The following is a 25,543-nucleotide window of genomic DNA, read 5'->3' on the forward strand; positions in this document are numbered from 1 at the left end:
TGACAGACCTGAGAGGCCCGATCGCGCGCAGTCTCCTCGTGGTTGGCGTTGATATCGTCCCTTTTTATACCGGGTATCTTTCGAAAGCAACGCTTGACTATGCTTCGCTCCGGTAATCCTTATACTAATTATTTTTATATTTATAAAAATTATGATAGCGATGAAAATTTGAATTCGAAAAAGAAATTGCATTTATACAAAAAAAGACATAATTCATTAAAAGTCTAAATTTTTAATTTTAAAGAATTACGTAGATTTGTTGAAGAAAACGATATTAATCGCAACAAATAACATCGAATATTTAAAATAAATCAAAGATATTTCATGTAAAACGGTTATTCTTAACTGATACAAAAAAAAAACTAAATTATTTTTTGCATTTTAATTTTATTTTTGTTAAAATATAATTAAACACAATCTCTATTTTTATGTTCCTTTATTTTTCTTTCTTCTTATATATGGCTTGCTCTTTCATATTTTTAGTAGCTTTAAATAGAATTTTTCGTCTTGTGTTTTTTATGTTATAGTTAGCTACTCACAATCAGTTAGATTCTCGCTACAGACCTGTACATAGGTCAAAGACAAATTTTTGGGTTTCGGTCACAGCTACTTCACGGTAAAGGTTGCCTGGTTCCTGTGAAGCCACTATATGTGCGAAACCGTCATAAAAGGCCAGGGGGTTGCCACGGTATAGGATACGACTTATTTTGTCGACAATGCGCACGGTCAGGCGCTAGTATAAAAACGCATAATGCACCCCGGTAACGTGAAAATTATTCTGTCAAACATTCGGGTGTCGGATTTACGCCGGCGTCCGTCTACGACACGCTTTTTCGGAGAAGACACGTCAATCGCTGCCGCTTTCGGCAGATGCCGAAAGGGTGTTTCGGTCAATGAGATGCATGCCGATCTGCAGGCATGTTATTATAGGTAAGAAGAATGTTGTGTACGTCACACGGTGCTTAGTTTTTAAATAATCAATTCACAACGATTTATACATTTTCTGTTGAATGAGTAATATACTTCTAGAGCGCCCAAAAAATAATGACAATTATTAAATACAATATATCATGCATAAGTGAAATGCAAAATTAGAACAGAGAATAATTATGAACAGATAATTGCAGTTGTCATCAAAAATTTGCATTTCATTTGAAACTGATAAATTAATTTATTAAAAATATTATTATTCTTGAATCGAAATAAGTTAACATATTTTTGTGCATAGTAGTTCAAACATCTTAATAAACATATTCTCCGTCATACTTTTGTGCGAAAGATATTATTTCGAATCACGAGTGCAACACAAAATAAAATTGAGAAATCCGAACGGTTTGTTTGAAAGAATTTCGGACTTCTCGTCTTCGATCGCAATCATTGTTTTCATTGTAAAAACTGTCGCGTGACGAAGCAGGAACACAATAGCTTCGAGACGAGACGGAAAACTACAAAACAGCTCCCGCCTGCAGACACGCGGAATATTGTGACGTTTCTTCTCCGAGTGACATTCAATTTTCAGGCTGGTAACGTCTCGCGTGCCCCCAACCGCACGCACTGTATACGCTATAGAATAGAGAATACGATATATCCGTGCACATCCCCAACCTCCCCCTTTTCGTACCATCGATGCAGCTACTCTAGACGGGCAGCCGGGGTGCTTTCGTAGTAAATACAAACAAACAACAATCGGCCTCCGTTTCTGCCCACGAGATCGACGAGACGGACGAACAGAAGGTATATCGTATGTAGTACGGGGATGATCAACTGACAGTTCTAACGCGATGCTTCGAGTTCGAATTTTGCGTTGAAAAATCGATCTTTTGTTATTTTATCGTTCTATTTTTTCTTAAATAAAATGTAGTTTATGCAGAGAATAGATTATATAAAATATAATCTATGATTAGTGCTATGCATTTTGTAATTCAATTCACACACAATGGAGATATAATTCTTTATTTAAGAAACTTTAAAATCTATAAAAATATAAGACGTATGTAAATTTATTAATTAATTTTCAAAATTCTTTTTTACACAGAAAAAGAATTGTATTTATTGTATTATTATTTTTTCTTATGTTACCACTTTTTTCATTTTTTTTTCTCATTTTCTCATTCATTCGGAGAATAACATGTTTAGATACCAAAAAAGGAGTTGACTGTCCCTGCTTGAGTACATTATATACAACCCAACTAGTCTGTGAATATGAAAACACATCTAAACACGCGTTCGGAGAAAGAGTCGGCAAGTATATGTGATGGATCAAATCGTAGCAAAGAAAACAGCCCAAATAGCTGCATAAAAAGTTTGTCACGGAGTAAAATATTCATTTTAAAAGTATTATTAACCGCAGTAATCCTCAAACTTTTCAATACGTCTTGTGATTTTTATTTCTCTAGTATCTACATTCGTGATTTTTCTTAGTAAATTAAAATGTGATTTCGAATTTCTCAAGCTTACGTAAAATTTGTTATTCTTTTAATATATTTCTTCTATCATAATAATGTTGTTTAATAGACTATATACTAGAAAATTAAATGTACATTATACTAAACAAGAAATTATAAAGACTTGAAATTCTTCATACATTGTATATTTATGCGAAGAAAATGTTTCGCGAGATAATCGATAAAGATTTATTAATAATATATATATTTTTCTGCTTTCAAAATACATTTGCAAAATATGATAAAAAAGTTTTACGGTTATCTGAAGGATCTCGTCTTTTATACTTGTTGTGATGTTAAATTCAAGTTTGCTAAGTTTAAGATTAACGGTATATAAAAACATAACATTTTCAATTGTCTGACAAAAACTATACAGAATGTAAATAATTTTGAATAATGTATTCATGCGTTGGAATTTTTTTTCTCTGTTACATATAACATCATTTGTCTTCCATTGCGCGATTTTATAATTAGTTGTTTGAGAGGTATATAATATCGGGTGAGATGAAAAGCGAGTTTATCCGTTCAATGTATCGTATACAAATGTATAAGGTATCCTGTCAACATAACTATATACACTCGACGAAAGAGGAGGAATATATTGTACATGTATCCTTGTAGCAGCGAGGTATAGATTGTACAAAGAAAGTTAGGATACATATACACGCTGCCTGGCTCTGATCTCATCCTTCTTCCCTCCTCCTGTCGCATAGAAAAGGTTACGTATATTCTCCTGTGTAATATATCTATACAGGTTGTCTTAAAAGCAAGATGCATTTTTCCGAATAGAGCCATTAAATAATAAACTAATAAAAGTGGAATTTTTTTCCAATGTTTTTGGCTATCGAGATTAGGAAATTAAGTTCGCAGAATATAAATAGAAATGATAAAATCTTCTCATCAATTCATTTAATTTCGAATTTTATTTCAAACTTTATCTCAACTAAAGAATTCTTTGTGATCCTTATAGAAATGTTACGAAGAAATTGATTAAATTTTATTACAAATTTTATTACAAAATTCAAAGCTCAGTAAAAAAAAAAAAAGCAAAGAGATTATGTAATAATTGAAACATCCTGTATCGTATTGTTACGAGACGGACATTGTCGCAACTATACAACGTATAGATCTTTTCGACATACTTGTTCACAATGGATATCATCTTAACAAAGATACAGAAACTAAGTTTAATAGAAATTTCTAGAGAAGCCAATATTTCTAATAAGGATAAAATAAACACGTGACTTGTATTGTGAATTAAATAAACAAAATTTAAAAAAAAAAGGATAAGATATATATATAGACCTTTATTACTGCAATTATTTTATAAAGAAAGAAAGAAAGAGAGAATTGGAAAATTATATATTATCTAAAATACATATATAAATAAGAAAAACAATTTTAGTCTTAATTTCGTAGATAATAAAACAGATTAAATAACAAATCAATTAATTTTTTTTTTTTTTTATTAGATTATGATTTCTACTTTCCAAAATTTCTTATCTCTAGCTAGGACATCTCTGATACTAAACTGATACGTGTGCTCTTTCGCACATTATTATACTTGTGACCGCGTCAATCGTCGATGTCAATAGCGGACGCGCAGAATCATGCGTCCGCGAGGTATCTGGAATTTCCGGGATTTCCGCCAAACACAACGGCACATATATATCGGGAAACAGAAGAGAGGAACAAAAATACGAAAAGTCCCTGGACGCCGCGCGGGGGCTTTCGGCCTGACCTCGCTTTGCCACCAATTAGCATCTCCCTTAATGACGATCGCCGAGCGTACAAACGCGCTCGCGTGACGTTCGACACGTCGATGCCCGCGTCATATACACACACACACACACATGCTTCGTCCGATGTCCCACACGTACGATACGAGACGAGATGAAAGGGAGACACACAGTCGCGAGAGATCCATAAAAAAAAAAATCCTTCGTCCCCCACCGTTCCATATAGTTGCCCCCACTATCGCGATCTCGCCCTACCAAGCTCGTAATGAATGTAACGTGCGTACCCCTGCGTACCCACTCTCGCGTGTCGCGCTTCCCCCACTCGTTCAGCTTCCGTGAAAGATCTTTATTTTGATCGTCGACCGATTAACGGCCACCGAGAGCGTACTCTCCACGCCTTCGCCACGTCCGTTGAACCAATCGGCTCACGTGCCGCCAGCCATTTTGGTCCATGCGGAGGCTGCGCGCACGTGCACCATCCTTCACCTCCCTTCGCCCTTGCGGCTCGCCACGAAGGGTGTTGCCTCGCAGGTATGTGTACTATCAGCCATGTATCCATGAGTGTGCGTGAAACGCGCGCGCGCATTTGTTCATCGAGGCAGAGTATTTCCATTAGAGAACAGGAGCCGCGCGAGGAAGCTGCGCTCGCTGTATCCTTCATCCGCGGGTAACAAACGCATTGTCAACATTTCGGAAACCGAGAATGGCATGGTAAAGGATGTAAAATTGTCGTCGACAATGCGCGGTATGGTCGCACGTCAAATTTCCGTTGGCCGATATAATTGCGAACGTATCGAGAGGGCGAGGATTATATGGAAAAGTTTCGAAGCTACGTCCGATTTCATTCGAAGAATAACAACAACGAAATATCGCCTCCTCTTTTATCTCGCGGAGAACGAGCGAATCCTTCGGATTTTCCCTCGTCGCGTGCATCCCGCATCGCGCATAAATAGTTACAACGACCGTCGTTAAATCTTTAACAAGGAACGACGGGGTTGGCAGGATGAGAGAAAAAAGGGCACATCAGCGTTCCTCTTTCTTCCCGTCTACACGTCGAACATGTTTCTTCGTTTACGTACGAGGGTACCGAGTTCACGATGATGCGTGTGTTCCATCGCGATAGAATCCACGGGGGTGGGAGGAGGAGGAGGGCGAGTGAACCGGGAGATCGCGCGGTCTCCCTTATTCTTCTCTCGCGCGGTCGCGCGCGCTTCTCTATCATCGAGGTACAGCTTATTTATAACGATAGTAGAATAAGAGGGGGAAGAAAGAAAGAGAAAGACAGGAGGAGGAAGAGGGAAGAGACCAATCTTGCGAATCTCGCTGCCTCTCCCCGTCTTCCCGCTACCAATTCGCTCGTGGCATATCCTGGCCACGATGGTGGGATATTTTCCCGGGGAGATGGTAATAGAGGGAGCGCATCAAAAGGCAGGACGATCCGGGACCTCCGCGTGTCGCTAACATCGACGCGAAACCAATGTGCACATCAGTGGGGAACAGTTTTTCATCGGTGTGGGTAAACCTCTCCTCCGCGTCACGCGGATACAGACGCGCGCGCACCGCGAGCGTATCCTCCGCATATCGCGCTCCGAAAGGAGGTAGGCCGATGATAGAACGGGAGGAGTGGTATCGAGGGCAGGACGATCCAGGACTACGACATACGAGCCGCTATTGTCAGAATTCCCGTGCGTGTCCCCTGGAAGCGAGACGAATCCCGTTTGTGTGAGTGAATCCTTCCACCCTCCTTCCCCCATCATCGCCCTTTCTCCGCGCACACTCTCGCGCCCATAGCACACAGGCGCGCTCTTGCTTGTCCTTTCCTTTCCACCCCACCCCACCCCCTCTCCTTCTCCTCCCTTCCCCACTCTTTCCCCATCCTCTCCCCGGCTGGTCGCGACGCCGTGTATCTCTCGACATCACGGATACAAGCAGACGCGCGACGGCAGCGTCCCCGGAGCGGAGTGTGCGGGTTCACGGGGAGACGCAGGTCGGTAGGCTTTCTCGTAGACGGTAGTGGGGACCGTGTAACCGCGGGATCGAGAGGAAGGGGATCGCACGATTCAGGATTCACGTCGTGAGCACCACCAAACGGCGGTACCACGAAGCACACGGCGTCGTCGTCCTGCCATCGCCGAGGATCGACGCCGTCGACGGCGTTGAGAGAGCAACACCCGGGTGGCAACGTTCGCTCGCGCGCGAGACAGACTTTACCGCGAGTCCACGTTGACGGCGACGCGTTTACGCGTCCATCGCCCCGCGACACGGCGGATCAACCATTCGCGAAACGAGTAGTAATCACCTATCGGTAGTAATCTCTTTCGACGTTTCTCGACGCGACGTCGGATTCTGAGCCATCCGCGAGGAGACGCGATAATAACCGTATCACCGTCGTCGTCGCCGTCGTCAATCACGAGATACGTCGCGGAATTACTCGCAAGGTCCTGACACTTTTCAAAGTGACGCTCATTGAGATAATTCGCGAGTGACGACTTTACGGAAAGGAACAAAGAAGATAAGGAAGAAAAAGAGGACTGTAAAGTGGACGCTATCGGTAACACGTGGCAGTGGCAGGACGATAGCAGGACGTGGACAAGTGGAAACGTCTACGCGAATCGTCCAAGGATATCATCCCCAAGCGGCACGGAGCACCGACGCGTCGAGAGTACGTCGGGAAAGGTAAGCGAAAATTCGTCAAAGGATAACTGTGTAAAAAGTAGTAAACGCTATGTGGTAAACACGAGGTGACATTTGAAAAAAAAAATCGAAAGAATATTTTGAGAAATTTTTATATATATTAAGACATTCCTGCCCTTTGAAAGGAGTCGAGATACAATTGTCGAATTATAAGCTTTGTATTATTGCAAAACAGAGGTACGCGACGCGTTCGATTCTTTATACAAGTTGTTTGTAATTTGTTTATATAAATTCTCTACATTCTTTACTCTGAAAATTTGCTCGCATATCGATCAAGTATTGATATGTTACTTAACGATAACGATATCGTGTCGAAATATTTTTATTTCGGTTTTCTTTTTCTGCAGTTCTTACTAGAACTTGCGTTACGCCCAATGCTGATGTAAATTAATATTGAATATTTTAAACCTGATTATTATTGCATGTTTGAAAAATATAAAATATCGTGCGTTAATATTATGCAGATATTTAGACGGTAAAACAGTATTGTAAATATTAATTGAAAGTGCGTTATGTCTTATATAAGAACTGCCTATGTCTTATGTAAGAACGCTGCTCTTATATAATATGATCTAAAAATCTTTAAAGATCTATCTAGGCTTCAAGAGTAACGCGATTATTTTTTCGAATCATACATAAATGAATTGATAAGCGTCAATTTTAATTATTGAAGAATGCCCTTTCAGAACTTACGTGCTCTGATTTTACCTGACTAATCTACGAGTCTTCTCTTAATCGCGACACGATCGAATCATAGATTCTTTATATTTATTCAAGTCGATGATCGAATTGTTTCCGCATATATTAAATGCAGAAGAATTTGTAAATGATATCATAATTTATGTTTTATAACTTAGTATTGACGTGATATTTATATAAAGAAAATTTTAAAATAACATAAATAACGAGATCTAGAAAACACGTCTCTTTTGTTTACTAATATCGTCATGCCATGTGATTCCAATCGTATATATTTTTGAGATTCGAGACAAAATCTAGTATATAATATATTTATTAGAGCGTTATGTAAAATGTAAAGCTTTATTCTTGTATCCTTCTCACGTTGAGCCGTCGGTAGTCCAAGTAAGAAAGATAATCAAAATATGTATTTACACGCATTCGGAAAAACAGCTGAAAATAATATCTTTTTCACACGATTCGCAATAAATTTAACCAATCAAAATCTTCCATTTACTACGATTTTCCGTAAAGTTTCTTTGTTCTACTTTTTGAAATAGTTTCAATTAATATATTTTGTCATAGATCACCGGCGATAAAATTATATTAAGCGTGCTACGATAATTACATTCTGCATGTAATATTCTTAAAAATTAACGACGCTTTAAATTAAGGCGTAGAGGACAAAGTTTACACCGCTACGGTATCAAGATATAGCTGAAAAGGCCACTGTGAAAATTCCTCGGCTATTCTCGAATTAGATTTTGGTCGAAACGCTGACGATTATCCCGACACGCCCTCCGATCGTTTGATTCACGAAGAAACCTCGGGCCCTCCTTCGCTTTAGCGAGACGAGTGAAATTTTGGTGTTTGACGCTTGTCTAGGGGCTGTAAATTTCCCCGTATAACACGAGGTCAATATCCTCATTCTTGACATTTCTTGACTTCTTGCGTTACGCGTCGCGTTATGATGTAAACGAGAAAGTAATGTCGCATTTTTTTTTTTTTTTTTTTTTTAGGTAACTCTTACTCTTCCATCATTTGCAATATGCAAGTGCATATTGTAAATATTTGCTATTATTATTATTATAGTATATATTATTAATAATACAGATTTTTAAAAATTGGTCTTTAATTAAATTGTATATAATGACAAAGACAAAATAACATTGAAAAATTAATGAATTATTTTGTAATTTCTTGAAAATGACGCTAATAGAATGTCTTAGTATCTCCGATCGAGATCCTAGAAGTTTACGGATAATTTTCTTATCAAAATTAACGAGATGCCGAGCGTTGCATATAGAGAGAACGAAATGATCACAGAAATGATCAAACGATTGCATATAATCTCGACAATAATCTTAGTTGAACGATGGTTATATGGATAAATAGATCGGCTTATTAGAATTTCAACTGCGACTTCATCAAATCGCAAATGAAAGATCGCAAAAGCTTGCGTGCGCAATTTTGCGGTCGTTATTCCCGCGACTGAAATTGGCGTAACGGTTGATGGTGGATACGAGTCTTTTTTCGCGTCGCTTATGAATCCTCGATCGACCGCGCGTCTCTGATAAATGAAGTCGCGGAAATCGGCCGCTCCGAAAGAAAGCGACGAGCACGGAGAGAAGCGACTTCTTGCGTAAGGACGCGAGGAAGAAAAGGGAACCGGCGCGGCGCCTTTTCGCGCGTATCACGCTCGTGAGTGGCCTCCGGTAGCCAGTCGCATGCCCGTTCTGTTAATTGTCGCCAATTAACGAGGTACACCTCTCCGGCCGACCGTCTCACCTTGCTTTAGCCGGCCACCTCCTTATCGGCTCTATTCAGAATCGCCGCCGTCTTTTCTCTCCGCCTCTGCTCGTACACTCTGACGAGCAGCGGTAAACCATCGTTCGCGCTTTTGTCGGCATAACGCCACGTCATCCCCGCTAATCGTCACGAAAAGTACGCCGCGTTTATACGACGTCCTCTCGACGATAAAGACCGCTACTGGCCGCGCGAGAGAGTGAAACGCGCCGCGCGAGCATCAATCTTTGTACAGATTTCTTTGGCCGCGGCCGAGCCGCGGTGTGGGATCGGTAATACGAGTTTAGTTACCTATCGCATCGGGATTCCGGCACCGAAATCGCCGCTCGTTAGCGAAGTACATTCGCGTTCACGAAGCGAGCTTCGTCGAGAAGCCTGGGCGAAAAGAACACTCGGATTTTTTTCGGAGCGTTCGCCAGCTTAGTTTCAGTTTTGTGCGCGGGCGCGGGCGCGAAATTAACTTCTTCCGGCGAGAACGATGGTTATTAACAACCTCAATTAGCCGGCCACGATATTCTGAATGAGTGTACCTGAGGGATTTTAAATCGTCATTTATCAAAAGGTTTAGCAAGCGACTTTTAGCACAGGTGACCTTTTTGACAGGTTAATTTAATTGTTTTTTGTGTTGTGTTGAGCAACGTCGTATGTAATCTTAATTGCTGAACGATACATTCGAATTCAGAAATCGAAAGTTATATAGGTAAAAGATTTTTTCTTTTTGCGGAGTATTCTAATGTTTGGATTTATGACGTTGTTAACGAAGCGCCTACATCTATCGAAGAATTAACTAGAACAATAAATATCTCATTTAGTAGTTAATAAGTTTTAATTCTATTAGATGACATATTTGATGGATTATAATCTCTTCGAACTAATGTTCCAATCAGGTGTATAGCCGATCTATGAAAGCCTCAACGGTCGATCGGTCATCACGTATGTTAGAAATGTGGGTATATATTTTTCCTCTCAAAGTTATTATTCGAAAAATATTTTCTCTTGAAATATGTATATAATTAACATGATTAGGGTCAAAGTCACGATCGTCCGAGTTATGTTTAGTTTGAATATTAAAGTATTCGAAGAAGCGATCGATTTTAAGGAATCGATCTCGATTATTAATTATTACGCCTTTCAACGTCGCGCGACGGAGCATCCGTCGTCTCCGGCTTCACTTTCACTCGCGTCGCGTTCTCGCAAGGTTCTCGCGAAGCGTGGCGGTACCGGCGTCATCCTCGTCCCGTGGTGATTCTCGTGGTGCCCTTTTTCTCACAAGTCATCTCCGTAGGTGACGCGCGAAGTTTTCACGGCGAGAAGTGGCCGACGACGGGGGGTTGGCGATATACGTCTCCCGGTCCAGGCTCGACCGAACGGGCTGACGGACAAACGCACAATGAGAACGTGGAATGCCCCGCAGAGCCAGACATGAAGACGTCACTCAGAAATGGTAACGGCCAGAGCACAGGGTCAGGCCCGACCTGACCGTTTCGAACTGGCTCCGTAGTACCAGCTGCGTTCTCTCGTCAAGTGAGTCAGCGCCGATTCGTGCTATCCGTCGCGTCCAGGACACCGCCTTCGGAACGAAATTCCTTCCGCGGGTGTCTTTATCGGTATCGTCGAGTTCACGCAGTTTGTATACGGTTGGAGATTGTCAAAATTCACACCATTCGTGGTAAACAAACAAAAAACTGTTTCAAATCGAATCCTTAAATGCCTGATAATGCACGTGATAATGAATGTTTACCGTATACTGACAGTGCAACGAAGTGAAAAAGAGAAATATATAAAGGTTAAAAAAGAATAGAGAGGAAAATTAAAATCAAGAATTAATTATAATAGAGAAAGTAATGTAAAATATTATATGATATTGAAGAGATATATCTCTCTGATATATTTATAATTACAATAAATAGCAAGAAGCTTAAGAGATGATAAATGATATAAAAAAAATATTTTTAAGCGCATATATACGGTTAAATCAAATTAAAAATAACGATCCGAAATATATTTTTTTCCGCCATTCTGCAACATTTATCATAAAATTTTCGAGATGCGCGCCAAATGGTTCGTAATCGAATGTAACAGATATTCATTGAACAACGTGCACATCCGCGTTTAACGATCATTTAGCGATTCCGGGAATACTCGGCTGCTTTGGAATATAAAGCAGAATCTGTCAAAATTTTTTCGGAACTTCGACGGCGAGCCCGATGCGGGACGCGACGATTAACGCCAAGGGAGGCGAGGTATAAATCTTACGCAATTTAAGCTCGAGCTTCGCGCGGCTGACAATGAATGGCGAAGCGCCATTTCAGCGCTTCGTAATGCGGCCGTAAATTAAATCCCGCGCCGATTGGTCCACGTCCATGTCCCGTGATTTACAAGCGACGACACATCCCCACGTACGCGTACGCGTCCAGGAAATTCGAGATCGCTCGCGTTTATCGTCTATCGTTCTTGTGACATAAGCGTTCGCCCGGTTGAAATTTCGCAACGTCTTTGCTGCTCTTGAAAAAAATATTTCGCACAATACCTACGTTTACTCGTCTGAGATTTTCAACGGAATTTAATCACTATTTGATGCCTATTAAATGCTCTTGCTTCGTCTAATTGTAATCATTTACCTATTGCATTGAAATCCTCAGAATCTTACAAATTATTATGAGAAATGAATTTTAACATGTTTGCGGTTTAAAAATTTAACTCGATTTGGCATTTCAAATTTAGATATTATTATAGAAAATAACTCAGTAAGCTGCTATCCGTTTACGACATACCTTGATAAGTTGACATTAGCTTCAACAAAGTATTGGTTACTAGATTAGCAAAGTGTTTGTCTTGTATAGGCATTAGACTTTATAATGCTTAACAAACTTCGAAACGTGTGACTACATAAATAAACCTGTATTCGCATGCGTCTATATATTTACTCTTACTGATTTAGGCCGGCAATATGAAATAGTTAATATATGCCAAATTGTTATCTCTTAAAATCCTCGGGGGTTTCACGTCCGGCAAAGAAAATCTATTTCGACAACCACGTCATCTGATCTCTCTCTCTTTCTCTCTCTCTCTCTCTCTCTCTCTCTCTCTCTCTCTCTTTTGGCTGGAAGGCTTGCAAATAATTCCGAGCCGATTTTTTGAAGAGCCGCCGTTATAGGCAAGATGAAATGACGATTATCCTCGCTCTGGCATCTCATGCGGCGCAGGCTACAGACTCTATCTACAGGTTCTAACCACGTTCATACACGGGCACGTCTTTCTTGTAACCACAACAGAGACCCCCTGGACAGAAATAACCCGCCTCATTGTCGTTTTCGAAAACAGCCATCAGCTCATCCGGTTTCTTTCGATGACGGATGCTCTGAATTTTTAGTTTTCCATACTTTATGCCGTATTCTCTTTTCCTTTTTCTCTTTCTCCGGCGTCACCAATTAATAGTTTCGTGGAAAATTGTCGGGCACTTCGTCGGCCAAGCTGACAGTTTCTAGGAAAAAAGTTGCTAGGACCATAGTTCATAAACACTTGGTTGCCAAGTGATGCTTGATGCATCTGTCAATTTCTGTCAAATATCATGTTCTATGTCAATTTTTGATCAAAAGAATTCAACAGTGAAGTTTCGACAGTGAAACGCAAAGAATTTTGGTATAATCAGGACTTCAAAGAAAAGCAACCGTTTAACGCAAAGCAGCAAAAATAATATTATTTATAATATTACCATTAGAAATCAGCTTTCTCTTTTTCTTCAAAAATAATTATAATTTTTAAAATGAACACGTCAATTCTATTAAAATAACCATGCAAGTTTCTGATATGTATATTTTTTTCAATTATTTTTATAATTGTTTTCCCTATACTTTTTAAATATGGTAGACATGTGTTAAGATAGATAATTTATAATACATAATACAAATAATATATATATATATATATATAAATTATATACATAATATATGTATAATAAAAAATATAATAAAATAATAATATTTATTAATTATTATACACTTTATAAATATATAATTCGGACTCGATAAATTATTAAAAGAAGAGAGGAGAGAGTTTAGATGATCCAAACCAGATGATTAGAATGCAGTAAATGAAATTACAATTCGCGAATCTATGAAAGAGGGAAAATGTCGGACAGATGATGAAATTCACATCTCATTCGAAGGTCGCTTATACTTAATCTCAGCGGAGATGACGGTTAATATCAGGCGTTTCCGCGGCTGCATCTGAATAGAAAGATGAAGCTTAAAAAAACTGATTATCCTATTCCTGGTTAAATTGAAGATAGAACTACCGACGTTTCTACGGATTGGGGGATACGAGCACAAATCATTATTAACGACTGTTGTAGTGCGACAGCCGTTGTGCATTTCGTGAAATATCGCGAGCGGCAGAGTTTTATTTAGCACTTTTGGTCTAACCTGCGATCTAATCTAGGATTCGTCTGTGATTCGCGCGAGAGAATCATGATATTATTTCCGTAGCAGTTGTATTTTAACGGAGAGCAATATTTCATTGTTGCGCATTAACATTTTGCTTTGCATTGACAAATCTATCAAATGGATGAAATGTTATTGGTAACGTGTCATAATTGCGTCATATAAAATGCAAATGACAGATTTTAAATTATACGCTATATAATAATATCATACTTTAATAAACGCATACCGTTATATATATCTAATCAATGCAACGTTCTTGCAAACGTGTACATAAAACTTTCAGATATCTTAGTATATCGTATATACAAAACTGAAAAGATCATAGCGACCTTTTAAGAGCTAATTTATTCGTATGCTTGGAAGGGATCAACGGTTATACAAGTAGTGACAAGTAGTACGTGTATCAAAACGATAAAAGAACTTGGCCGATGCGCGAATTGACATTCGCGACGCTCGGGCAAATTATATCGAAGAAAATTTCTAAGAAAAGTTAGATATATCTCTAGCTCAAATAATTACTATACCTGCATATATTTATGCAATTTCGTTAAAATTTACATTTATATTATACGGAATTAAAGATGTCGCGACATCTTCATTCTTTATACTTTATATATAAGCAATCACTAAAATTCTTTATCTATCTTTCCTTATTTATCTTACATAATTATGCCACGATATAAAGGAGTGCATATTCACATAGACGGAGGAAAGAAAGAGATAAAAGAGATAGAGTAGAAACGAGTCTTTTTTTTTCTTTTTTTTCTTTTTTTTTGAGGGAGGAGAGAGCCCCGAATTTCACGGAATCGCCGCGAACGCCTCGCAGTCTCGCGCGGCGGCGGGAATAATTCTAGGTAGAAGGTCGCATCGATTTCGTGGATAGGCGTCCTATCCGTGGCGAGATGCTCTCTCTGAAACCGTCGGTTCGGTTTATAATAAGGCGCTATAATACGCCGAGGACTCGCGCGCTCGCGCGCGCGCGCGCAGGTGTAAAGAGGTGTCCGGCACGTTAAGGCTTCCAGTAGGGTCGAACGGAGCGGCATATTTCATCCATTGTCGCCCCTCAACTCCGGCGGCGGCACTTTTCAACTTTTTATAGAGATTTTTATACCGCTATATCTATACCGCCTCCTCTACGCGAGTGAGAGCCTTACGGGAGTAGCCCGTAGAGGAAGAGGATCCGCGGCTTGTGAAAGAGTAAGAGAGATAGAGAGGAGGGCGCAGGACGCGGAACGAGGGGGAGGGTTCGCCCTATCGTGCCTGAATATGAATATAATAATGAGAACGGGTTTCGTCGTCGTTCCGCTTCTCCGCTTCTCGTCCTTCGACTTGGCTCACGGGATTTCTTCTCTCACATACGACGGCTAGTTGCTCCTCTCTCTCTCTCTCTCTCTTTTTTTTCATCATCTCCTCCCTGGTTTTTCTCGCTCTTTTTCCCTTTTTCGCCTGCGATCCTGCGCAGATACATGTACGCTAGGCATAGTGACAACAACAAAACTGGACGGCTGTCATTGCGGCCTGCTAAATTGCTTCTCTCACGTCACATCGTGTTTTGCGATGCCGCGATTGCAGGCTCTCTCTGAGAATCGATCCGCCGCCGGTTATTGGACGCGCACCTGTTAATGTATCCTCGCGCTTTAGTTGCCGTGCAAACCGTATCATAAGAGAAATGTTCGATGTAATATAGTCGGATGAAAGAATAGGAAAATATGCGGACGGATGCGCGACGGGACATCGCACGCGATATATTCCTCCTAACTTTCTATTTCGTCGGTACCATCATTCATAAAATATTGTTGCAAAAAATGATCGTTCTCTCTTCTAATACTTTAATCTTTTCGTTAAAGAAGATAAAAATTTATTCACACTCAAGATAAAATAGCCGCACTATAAATATATTTGACGTAATTTTATGCAATCACATTTTATTTGGTCTAAAAAAAAAGATTCTTTTATATTTATCTTAATACAATCAATTTTTTAAATATTTGTGTTTTTCAAGAAAATATTTACGAAAATAATATACACACACACAGATTACTTATTGCATAAACATATATGTATATATGGTAGACATAATTACATATATTCAATAAAGCTCAGAATATCCGAGATACAGTTAAAGAAGCAGTGTTTCGAAGTGCATGTGCGAGAATGTGTGTGGAGATATCGAGGTGTAAGGATTAGAAGTGGTTAGAGGACATCTCATGTAGGACACAAAATGCATATGGATTGTATTTCGCGAAGAATCCTTGAAAGCCTACTGCGTTTAACGTTAAAATGATTACTTCCTGTAGAAGGTCTTTTGTTTTATGAGCAACTATAAATTGCAAATACGTCTACACACAATACAAATTGTAAATCTAACTAATTTCGTTTATTGTATAATGAATTTTGGAGATGCCGATTAACTTTCGAAAATTCTAGAAATTCTCTATCAAAAAGATCGGCACATCCTCACATATTACTAATGAAACGTTAATTTAAGAGCTTGGTGTAAATACGATCTTTTCTGCGCATACGAGATTTTGCGATTGCATTCGTTCATTGCAATTCGAAGAAAATAAATATTTTATTTTTGAAATCTGTTGCAGAGTTTTCTATTGTTTTTTTGCTTCGCATATATGTTAAATGCAACAATGGACGTGTTGCACACACACATTGCGCGATTATATTTAATATTATTATTTATATAAATGAAAAATGAAGTAAATTTTAAATGGAATGTGGTCGTTTATTTCTGGTTTAAAATATTTGTTCGATTATTTTTTATACTCAAACTTTTTTTTTTTTTTTTTTTTTTTTTTTTTTTTTTTTTTTAAGTTGGACAAAGGTTTTAATTCTAATCTGATTGATTCTTATAATCCCATTTATCCGTAATATAACACTGTTATTAGATTCGAAAAAATTGTATAGTTGTTTTTGGACATTCGTCGAACTGTCGTAGCTAAGGATTATATATTTACGCTGTATTTTTTATAAATTGATAATGCGCTCTTTGTAAAAAAAATTATGTTGAAATCTCTCTCTCTCTCTCTCTCTCTCTCTCACCACTTCGCAGAGATCTGCATGTCTCTTGAAAAACTACGGACTTGTCACAAACGCAAAATAATGAATCGTCTCGTTAATTTTCGCACGCGCGACACTCTCGATAAAACGGAGAACCAGTTCGAAGAGTTCTCGTTTTTACCCGCGTCTTCTCAGGAGAAGCAGCGGCTTCTTAGCGGAGTTCCCCATCAATTAATTACCCGATTAATCAATGTCGAAGACGACCGTCGCATGCGCACACGGAGGCATTCGCAGCTTCCCATAATCGTAGTGAGCGTCCGCAGAAGCACAGAGATTGTCGAGAGAGAGAGAGAGAGAGAGAGAGAGAGAGAGAATGAGAGAAACCGAAAGAAGCCTTCCTCTTTCATCTCTTCTCTTTGTCTCTCTCTCTCTGTTTTCTCAGGTATAGATCACGAGCCATGCGAGCAATAATAGCGGATGAAAAAAAAAAGAGGAAAAGGTACGTCTACCGCGCTGAATCTTCTCTACGAAGATAACGAACGAGAGTCTGATAGTCGGCGCAATCAGAGAGAAAGAGAAAGGTGATGAGAAATTGGTGAAGCGGGGAAAGGCATAGGTACGGAGCGAGAGTGAGAGGAAAGAAGAAGCAAGGAATGTTGTACACAAAGGTGTTGAGGCCGCATAGTAGCGAGAGAGTAAGAGAACCGAAGAAAAAGCCGCTGGAAAAAAGGTACAGCCGGAGAGAATAAGCGCGATCTTCTTGGACAGGGCGAATGCGAGAGAAGAGAGAGAGAGAGAGAGAGAGGACTCGAAGCCCGAGAAACTCGCCGCATCGGTGGAGAGATGCGTGTATACGGTTATCGATATATTACGGAGGGAGAGGGAGACAAGTCGGTGTGCGTGCAAAAGGGTGAAAGGGAGGGACATATTTTATATTTATGGGTATTTGCCGCTACTGTGCTCTCGCGCCGACGGCTTGCGGTAGAGAACTAACCGACCTCCCTTTTTTCCCTCCTTCCGTTTCCTCTTCATCTCTTCACTCTTTCTCTCTTTCTCCCTCTTTCCTTCAACACGTTGGGCATATTCTGTCGCGCTTCTGTAATGTCTCTCTCTCTCTCTCTCTCTCTCTCTCTCTCTCTTTCTTGGCTATCTCCGTTATCTTCGTCGTCGTGGAGTTCTCAGTGCAGGACGCGCAACCGGCGGCCGGACCATGTGTCATCTCCGGTGCCATCCCATATTCCGTTCCTACCATGATATGCTCAAGGCTCACGCTGGATATCCTTTATAGGTGTGCGCGTTTGTCCCACATCTATATATAGATGCGGGGTACCATGTACGGGTACAGCCCGTACCATAAGGATCGCGAGGAGACCGTCCATTGACAAGAACGTCGCGCTTACGTCCAAATTTTTCGCATAGTATATGAAAATCCTCGGTTAGATACGAATATATGTAATGCTTTTGCTCAATATAGAATCGTGGGCGTTGAATCGTGCGATTGGAAAAAATCAGATGGTGGCGTAAACTTCTTGATTTGCTTTTTGTGATTGCGAGAGAATTTACGCGAATTTTTCTGATTTCTCGCTTGGCAGCTTGATCCTTTCTTTATAGTGAATCTTACGGGATAAACGCCTGTGCGTGTGTGTGTGTGTGTGTGTATATATATATATATAGACGGTTTTTCTTTGAAATATTTCGCGTTTTGATTAATTTTATAAACTGCTTTGATTATAATTTTATAAATTTAAATCTAAAGAGATTAGATATGTAAAGATATATTTAAAATTAATAAAATTCATTGAGTTGTACGAGACGCAATGACCGCACAGTTCATAATTTATAAATCTGATGCAATAAATATACAAGATTAATTAGGTGCGAATAGCTGTCAGTTAGGAATGTGTTGGGGATACATTTAGTTTAGAACGCACATTTGTTTAGACTCGCCAAAGCCAGTAAGCGTAGAAATAATTATGTAATCGCATTGCTATGTAAATCAAGAAGAGAAGGAAAAAAAAGAGAGAACGCACATATACATAGAGCTTAGACCGTAGAACTGGTGAGACATGCTAATTGATATATTGGGCGAGGTTAATTCCAACGATTATTTCCTATATTCGTATTTACGCTCCTTCCTCTTCTCCGTCTATTGCAAAATTTTACAATTAATAATTTATAAATCTGGCTCTGAAGTAAAAGATACATAGCGTCAATCTTAATGTGTGTGCGTGTGTGTGACACACATTTTTCTTTTCATTAAAAATATATTCTGATATCGAATTTAAATATCGAAAATAAATATAAATTCCGATATCGAATTTCATAGATTAGAGTCAAATTAAAAGCTCGTTATTTATACACTTTGTTTAGCGTTAAATCTATAAATCTTATCTCGCGTCTATCCAAGTTTAATTAACATAAGATCATATCAAATATTGTCAAGAGCCATCAATTACACGAGAAATATCAAGTACATGTTTAAATGTAGGATAAACGCTTGACAAAACAAATCGTATTAACAAGTATAATTTTCTCTTCTCGGCAAGGCTGTTCACGGTGGACGCGATTTCTTACGAGGACTGTACGTTTGTCGGAGTCATCGCGGCACCTCTTCACCCTTCCTCTCCTCCTCTTCCCCCGCCTTCCTTTCTATTTCGATTGCCCTCCCCGCACCCTCCTGGACTTTCAGCTTTTGCATGCATTTGCCGAAGAATTTACGAGCGTAGTTTGTGACCCGGGCCACCGGGTGCCTCATCCCTTAATTAAGGATTGTGCCACCGATACGCCGTCCCCTACGTGGATATGCCTCTTCTTCGCATCGCGATCGTGGCTAATGACCTTGACCTCTCTCTGCCCCGCGACGAAACATAGATCGAGCAACGAATCCAAAAAGGTCCGATCTGAATTTTTTACCTGACAATAGAGGATGGATATCTCGAATATTATTTATTCATCATAAAATCATTGTAGAAGACTAAAAAATTTTGAAATTACTTGTTGGAAACTTTACATCAATGAATTGAATGTTTCTCATATTACGAAATCTAAAAATACATCAAAGATGCGTACGTCAAGAGGTTTCGCGGATATCTAAATCAAACTTGATCACATTCTCGCGTTGCGATTATACCGCTGAACGTGCAAAGAGATGCCTTATAGATATAATAAGATAAATTGGACAAAGATCAGAGAGTATTTTTTTTTTTTTTTTTTTTTCCCCGATATGCTCCGAAAAGCATCGCAGCGCGTTTCTCCGTCAACGGGTGCCTATACTCGCGTGATTCAAATCATCGAATTATATCAGCATGCGAATCGCTTATCGCCGCCCACATACCAGCCAGCCAGCACTCGCCTGAGAAGAGGATCGAACGAGAAGGGAGATCGTGTCGAGCACACCGAGCGTGGATCCTTAATGCGGAGCGACTACGGGCGACGAACCGTGAGCGCCCCGTCTAATGCCTTCTAAAAGCATCCTTCGACGCGAGGGGACGCGGGGGATGGAGTAAGGGCGGCTCGGACGAGAGAAAATACGAGGAGCATTAACGCGCGCGGCTCCCCGGTGGAAAGCTACGGGAGAGAGGAAGAGCGAAGTGAAAGCGGAACTCGAAGAAACGAGATGATAGTTCGGGGGACGGAAGTAACGTGCGGAAGCATTGTAAAGTAATTTGCCGAGGCGTGTCCAAGATGAGAATCGAAAAGTCTTTCCTTGCTTCCCTCTCGTTCTTTCTTATCCTCGTCCACACGATCTTAAGAAGCGTCGCGACATCCCCCGACTATTACCACGCGACGCTGCCACCCATGGCTGTCGGGCGGATGGATGGATGAATGGATGGGCGGATATGCCGCATGGTGATGGTTTACCGAAGGGGTGGCTTTATTACGCTCGTCGGTTTTCAGCTCGCCCGGGCGTGAAACGCCGAAGGATCGCACTCGCGGTGACGATTTTGCGGAGGGTATACCGCGATGATGAAAAATTGCGGTTTATAATCGAATGGGTTTCGTATCTGGCAAATCGTTCCGTGCATCAATTCGTATTTACAAGTCTATATATATATTATTTTTTTGTAGAGAAAAAGAAAGAGAGTTTGTATTATATATATTTTTTACAATTTGTATTATATAGAGAGCTGTTTTTTTGAGAGATGTGTTTTTTTTTTAAATATCGTATATTATTTATATTGATTAAGTCTGCATAAAATTACTAAGGAATATTTCTATATGTCTATATATAAATCGTATTATCAAATTAGATTTACTACAGAATATTGTATATAAGTTTTTTTTTTCTTTATATTTCGGCGATTCTGTGACAAACCAGAATGCTCCGAACGCGGATAAAATCTCGCGCGGATCGAAGATTTTATCCTTTACAAGATGTCTGAAGCTCATCCTCAGTTCACCCTCTCTTGCGGCTATGGAGACCTAATAACCTCATGCCTGCAACACGCCCTGTCTCTGCGGTCGCCCTTTTTTGCTATGGCCGCGCATTTTCGCCGAAAATACTAGCCTTCTGAAAGCGTCCGTCGAAGCGTTAAGTGATGCAAAGTACAAAAAGGTACATTCATTCAGGAAACGGGGGCCAGGAGCAGCGCGCGCTTCAAAAGGGCGGGAGGAGCCAGACGGGATACGTTAAGTAGCCGTCTCGCACCGCAGGCGTCGGTCGTCAAGGGTCCTGACAAGGTCCTCCAGATGAAATCTCCCTCGGAGAGTTTACATCGTTTTTCCACTAAAGAAACCGCAAAAATGTCACTAATCTGAATTTCTTTCGTCGACTGTTCCACCCGAGGGAATCTTTTTTTTTCCATTTTCGCTGTCCGATTCCATCCGTATTGTTCAAATGACACAAATATTATGAATATTGAAAAATTTATGACATATATTGTCGTTATTTCGTGAAAATATAATTTATCGTGTCATCATAGATATTAAAGATTCCTCCATCCGGAAATTAAATTGATGCAACTTAAATTCAGAAAGTGAGATTATTTGGAAAATTTATCAAAATTTATCAAAATTTTATATCAGAATATCGTGAATGCGTGAAAAAAAATCTCTTAGAAAAAGATTAATTTCTAATGTCCTTGGAATCTGATACATATATTTGTGCTGTGTATTTTGTTAACAAGACTTAGCAAACTTTGAAACTGGTATCCATTCTACGTACTTGAGTCTTGCATTCATTCAACGTTAACTAATAAAGAGAGAACTCATTTATTCAAGGAATCTACGATTAACGCCCAAGGAGATGCTACAAGAGACGCAAATTTTCATTTTATACCGCTGCAGACGCCATTGCACATTATTTTTTAACATTCTCCATTAGCCCCGATTATTTTCCGACACGACAAGAAAATATTTTAAGTATCATGTAAATCGGCGACCACTTAATGAAAATTGCGGGCAGATTCATCGCCGTTGCCGACGATGACGATGACGACCAGTCGCGGTTATTCGGATTGAAACCGGTTTGATTTCGAGCTCGCCATCGTATGATCTGCGTAAGACGCCTGTTCAATTATTCCACCGTAAATGTGGACGGTAACGAACTCTGATCCAAAGCAATCCTGGATCCAGGAGCCGGTACGAAGAATTTCGGTTGATTTAACGCGACTGTATCGATAATTGAATATCTAGATAAAAACTAGATGATGGATATGTCATATGCATATTTTTATTTGTCAGCGATATTTGGAACTTTTTGTTTCAAACTTTTTTTATTTTATCTTTTGTCCACATTTCTGGTATGTCGATAAAGATGATAAAATTATTCAAATAATGATGTTTACACATTTAACATATCGCTGAAAAATTTTTCTACATATATGTTTAGTTGGTTAAATTATCAAAAGAGATGGTAAATACAGAGATATCGATACAGAGATGTCATTCATTGTCAGAGCCAGTCACGAGTCACGTTAGTCTATGAATGAAATTCAGAACTACGGAGCGGATCACTATCCGAATGATCCTAGATAAGTGACTTAGATTCTCCCGCATCTCGATAACGTCTTTTAACAAACTCTCTTAGCGCGACTTAGCGCTGAATCACCTGATCATGCGAGGGACACTCCAGTACCTCGAGCAGGAAATATAAATTAATTCGGGTCGTTTTAAGGGGCGAAAGTCTTGACGTAGTAGAGGGTGGGCATCCATTCAGATTCCATTCATTCGTTCTAGCAGGACTATAAATCCTACGTTCTCGGATTCATTGTCCAGTTCGACGATCCCTTCGTGAGAACCGGACGTATGGGTGCTTTTCTCGCGCATCTATTTAATCCTTCGCGTACTTGTTTCGATGCCCGAGCAGTAAAATATAACGTTTTCGATCGTAATGACAGCATTCGTGATAAAAGCATAATCATATTCGTATATTCGTAAAAAGAAACATAACACAGAATATTTTATTCTATTTTGCATCTCTCCGTATAAAGGAAACATGTAAAATATTTTTATTGTGATGGTGATATTATTAAACTATTAGATAAAAAAATTAGCTTTTTATTATATATAATTGTTATCTTATATATATGCAAATTTTAAAATACTCAATAATTTAATTAGATTTTAATAGAAAGAGAAAGAGAGAGTTTTAAAATCACCTATCATGTCGCTAATTGTTGGTCGCTTCAATTTTAATTTTATCGATGCATAAAAGTAAATGAAAAAGAAATTGTATCCAAGTTATCGTGTTAAGAAAATCTATCTTCCGCTCTGATTTGCAGATAAAATCTCGGCATTCTATTAGCGGTCCGATCGGAGACGGATCTTAACTATCTTCATGGCAATAAACGAGTCGTTTGTCAGTAATTAACTATGCGGGGAGATAATAGAAGTCCCTGGAGGAGCAGTCATGGGGAACCCCCCATGAAGGCTTCACCGCAGCCTGTCAGACCATAGGACCGGGGGACCGATTCCAGTCGATACTCGCTCTCCTTCTCGCGCGTTGTGACGCACACGTGGCGCAATACGCGCCACATAGAAAAGGGCCGTTTAATCCCATTGGGAGTGCTAATCTTTGCGCGCAGGAAACTCCCCTCCCATCCTGCCGAAACCTCATAAACCTACGACGTACTGCAACAATGCTCGGATCGTCACCGACCGTGAAAATAGGCAGTATGATAAGTTCGGCCGCTATCGAAGAAATTCCGATGAGTTTCATATTACATTTGTGGATTATCTCGTAAAAAAAAAAATTATTGCCGTAAATTACGGTGAGAGAAAATTGTGTTATGTTATATATCGGAGAAGATGTAATATAAAATTTATATTATTAGTCACTAAAGGAACTGTTCACGTGCACAATACAAAACTAATATTGTTAGTGACTGCAAATGCGTTCGTTTGTTTAAAAAGATGTTCACAGATAGGTGAGATTATTGTGTCTGAGCGTCTCATCGGTACTTTAATTTATTTCGGAAAAATAGATTGTCACTTGTCACGGATGCATATCGGTAAGAGAGTTTTGGATATATCTATATACATACATATCTCTGTGGATAGATATACAAATACACGACAAACATGAGTGGACGAGAGAAGTCTCTGAACGCGTGATTGGCTCTGTGGCATTTCTCTTGGATGCAGATGGAGAAATCGTCTTCTTGATTCCACCTCGATTCGTGTTCACGGCCTTGTCTCTGATCTCCTTTTCAGAGGATGTCGGAGACAGGTTGACGCGTGAGATGGAATCTAATCTAAGAATGTTTGTCGGAAGTCATTTCCACGTTTGGGTCTCTGGAATTTCAGTTAATTTTTGATGATTTCACCGCTCATCTCCCTCAACAAAAAAATAATTACATTGAGATAAAAACATTGAAATCCACTTACTAGGACAAATATACTTATACATTTAAATTTTTATATTTTTCACAATCAATAATGTAATTTAAGAGACAGAGAGAGAAGTTAAGATCCGATAATGTTTCGAAAGCTTCGAAAAAGTAAAAATCAAGAAATTAAAATATATTTATGTCAAAAGTGTCAAACGTTAAATATTACGCTTATCAATACAATGTGACAGGCTGAAAAGTGCAACCTGTTGTGGAAAGACTCGGTCAGTGCTCGAAGCCGGATCAAATGCGATCGATTTCAAAGGAGTATGACGTATTCGTTGCGCGCTCTTGTATCTTTATCTTCCCATTTTGACCGAATAAAAGAAGAAAAAAAACATTTTCCGTCGGCAAATCGAGCTACAGCAAAAGGAATCATCCGCCCGCCTCGAATACTCGAACATGTCCGCGTGCTCGTCTCGGTCAGCTTTCGAGAAACGAGGCGACCCGACAGGTTGACGCGCGAGATGGAATCTGCACCTTAGGGAATGCCCGCAGAATGTATTCTATGTGTCGCCGATGTCAAACGGTTAAAAGGCTCTGAGACAAGCCTGCCCGTGTATCTCGATGTCCATAGCGTCCTCTGTCCAAATTTCTCTAAAGATTTGATATAAAGGAAATCGTCCCTCTCAACGCGCTCTTACGATCAACAGTTGTCACGTTTTCACTTGTAATTTTTTATTTCTTCTTATTTTATCACAATGATTTTCGAAGAAATATTTTACTTTAGTTTTGGGAAATGCGATATGGATTTTGTGAACATAAATGATTTTCTGTTGACATTGTGATGTAATGGCAGATAGAAAAATTCCACTGAAACATCGAAATGGTGAATTCGTGAAAGTCGGACTTCGTTTTTCTATCTGTGTCCGTACCTGCTTCTTTCCCCTGGGCCCTTT

The 25,543-nt window shown here is 39.6% G+C and overlaps 1 protein-coding gene across 1 annotated transcript in view; it reads left to right on the forward strand.

Moving 5' to 3' along the window:
• The first annotated feature begins 6,726 nt into the window (after positions 1-6,726).
• Positions 6,727-25,543, forward strand: part of LOC138939756 (homeobox protein OTX2) — a 49,524-nt gene continuing 30,707 nt past the window's right edge. Inside the window, exon 1 of the mRNA XM_070307891.1 lies at positions 6,727-6,859. The gene's annotated coding sequence lies outside the window, so the exon portion shown is untranslated. The remainder of the gene's footprint in view (positions 6,860-25,543) is intronic.

The sequence above is a fragment of the Polyergus mexicanus genome, unplaced genomic scaffold, assembly GCF_030449975.1.
Source record: "Polyergus mexicanus isolate NDT 795.1 unplaced genomic scaffold, iyPolMexi1.0 SCAF_15, whole genome shotgun sequence".
Lineage (NCBI taxonomy): Eukaryota > Metazoa > Arthropoda > Insecta > Hymenoptera > Formicidae > Polyergus > Polyergus mexicanus.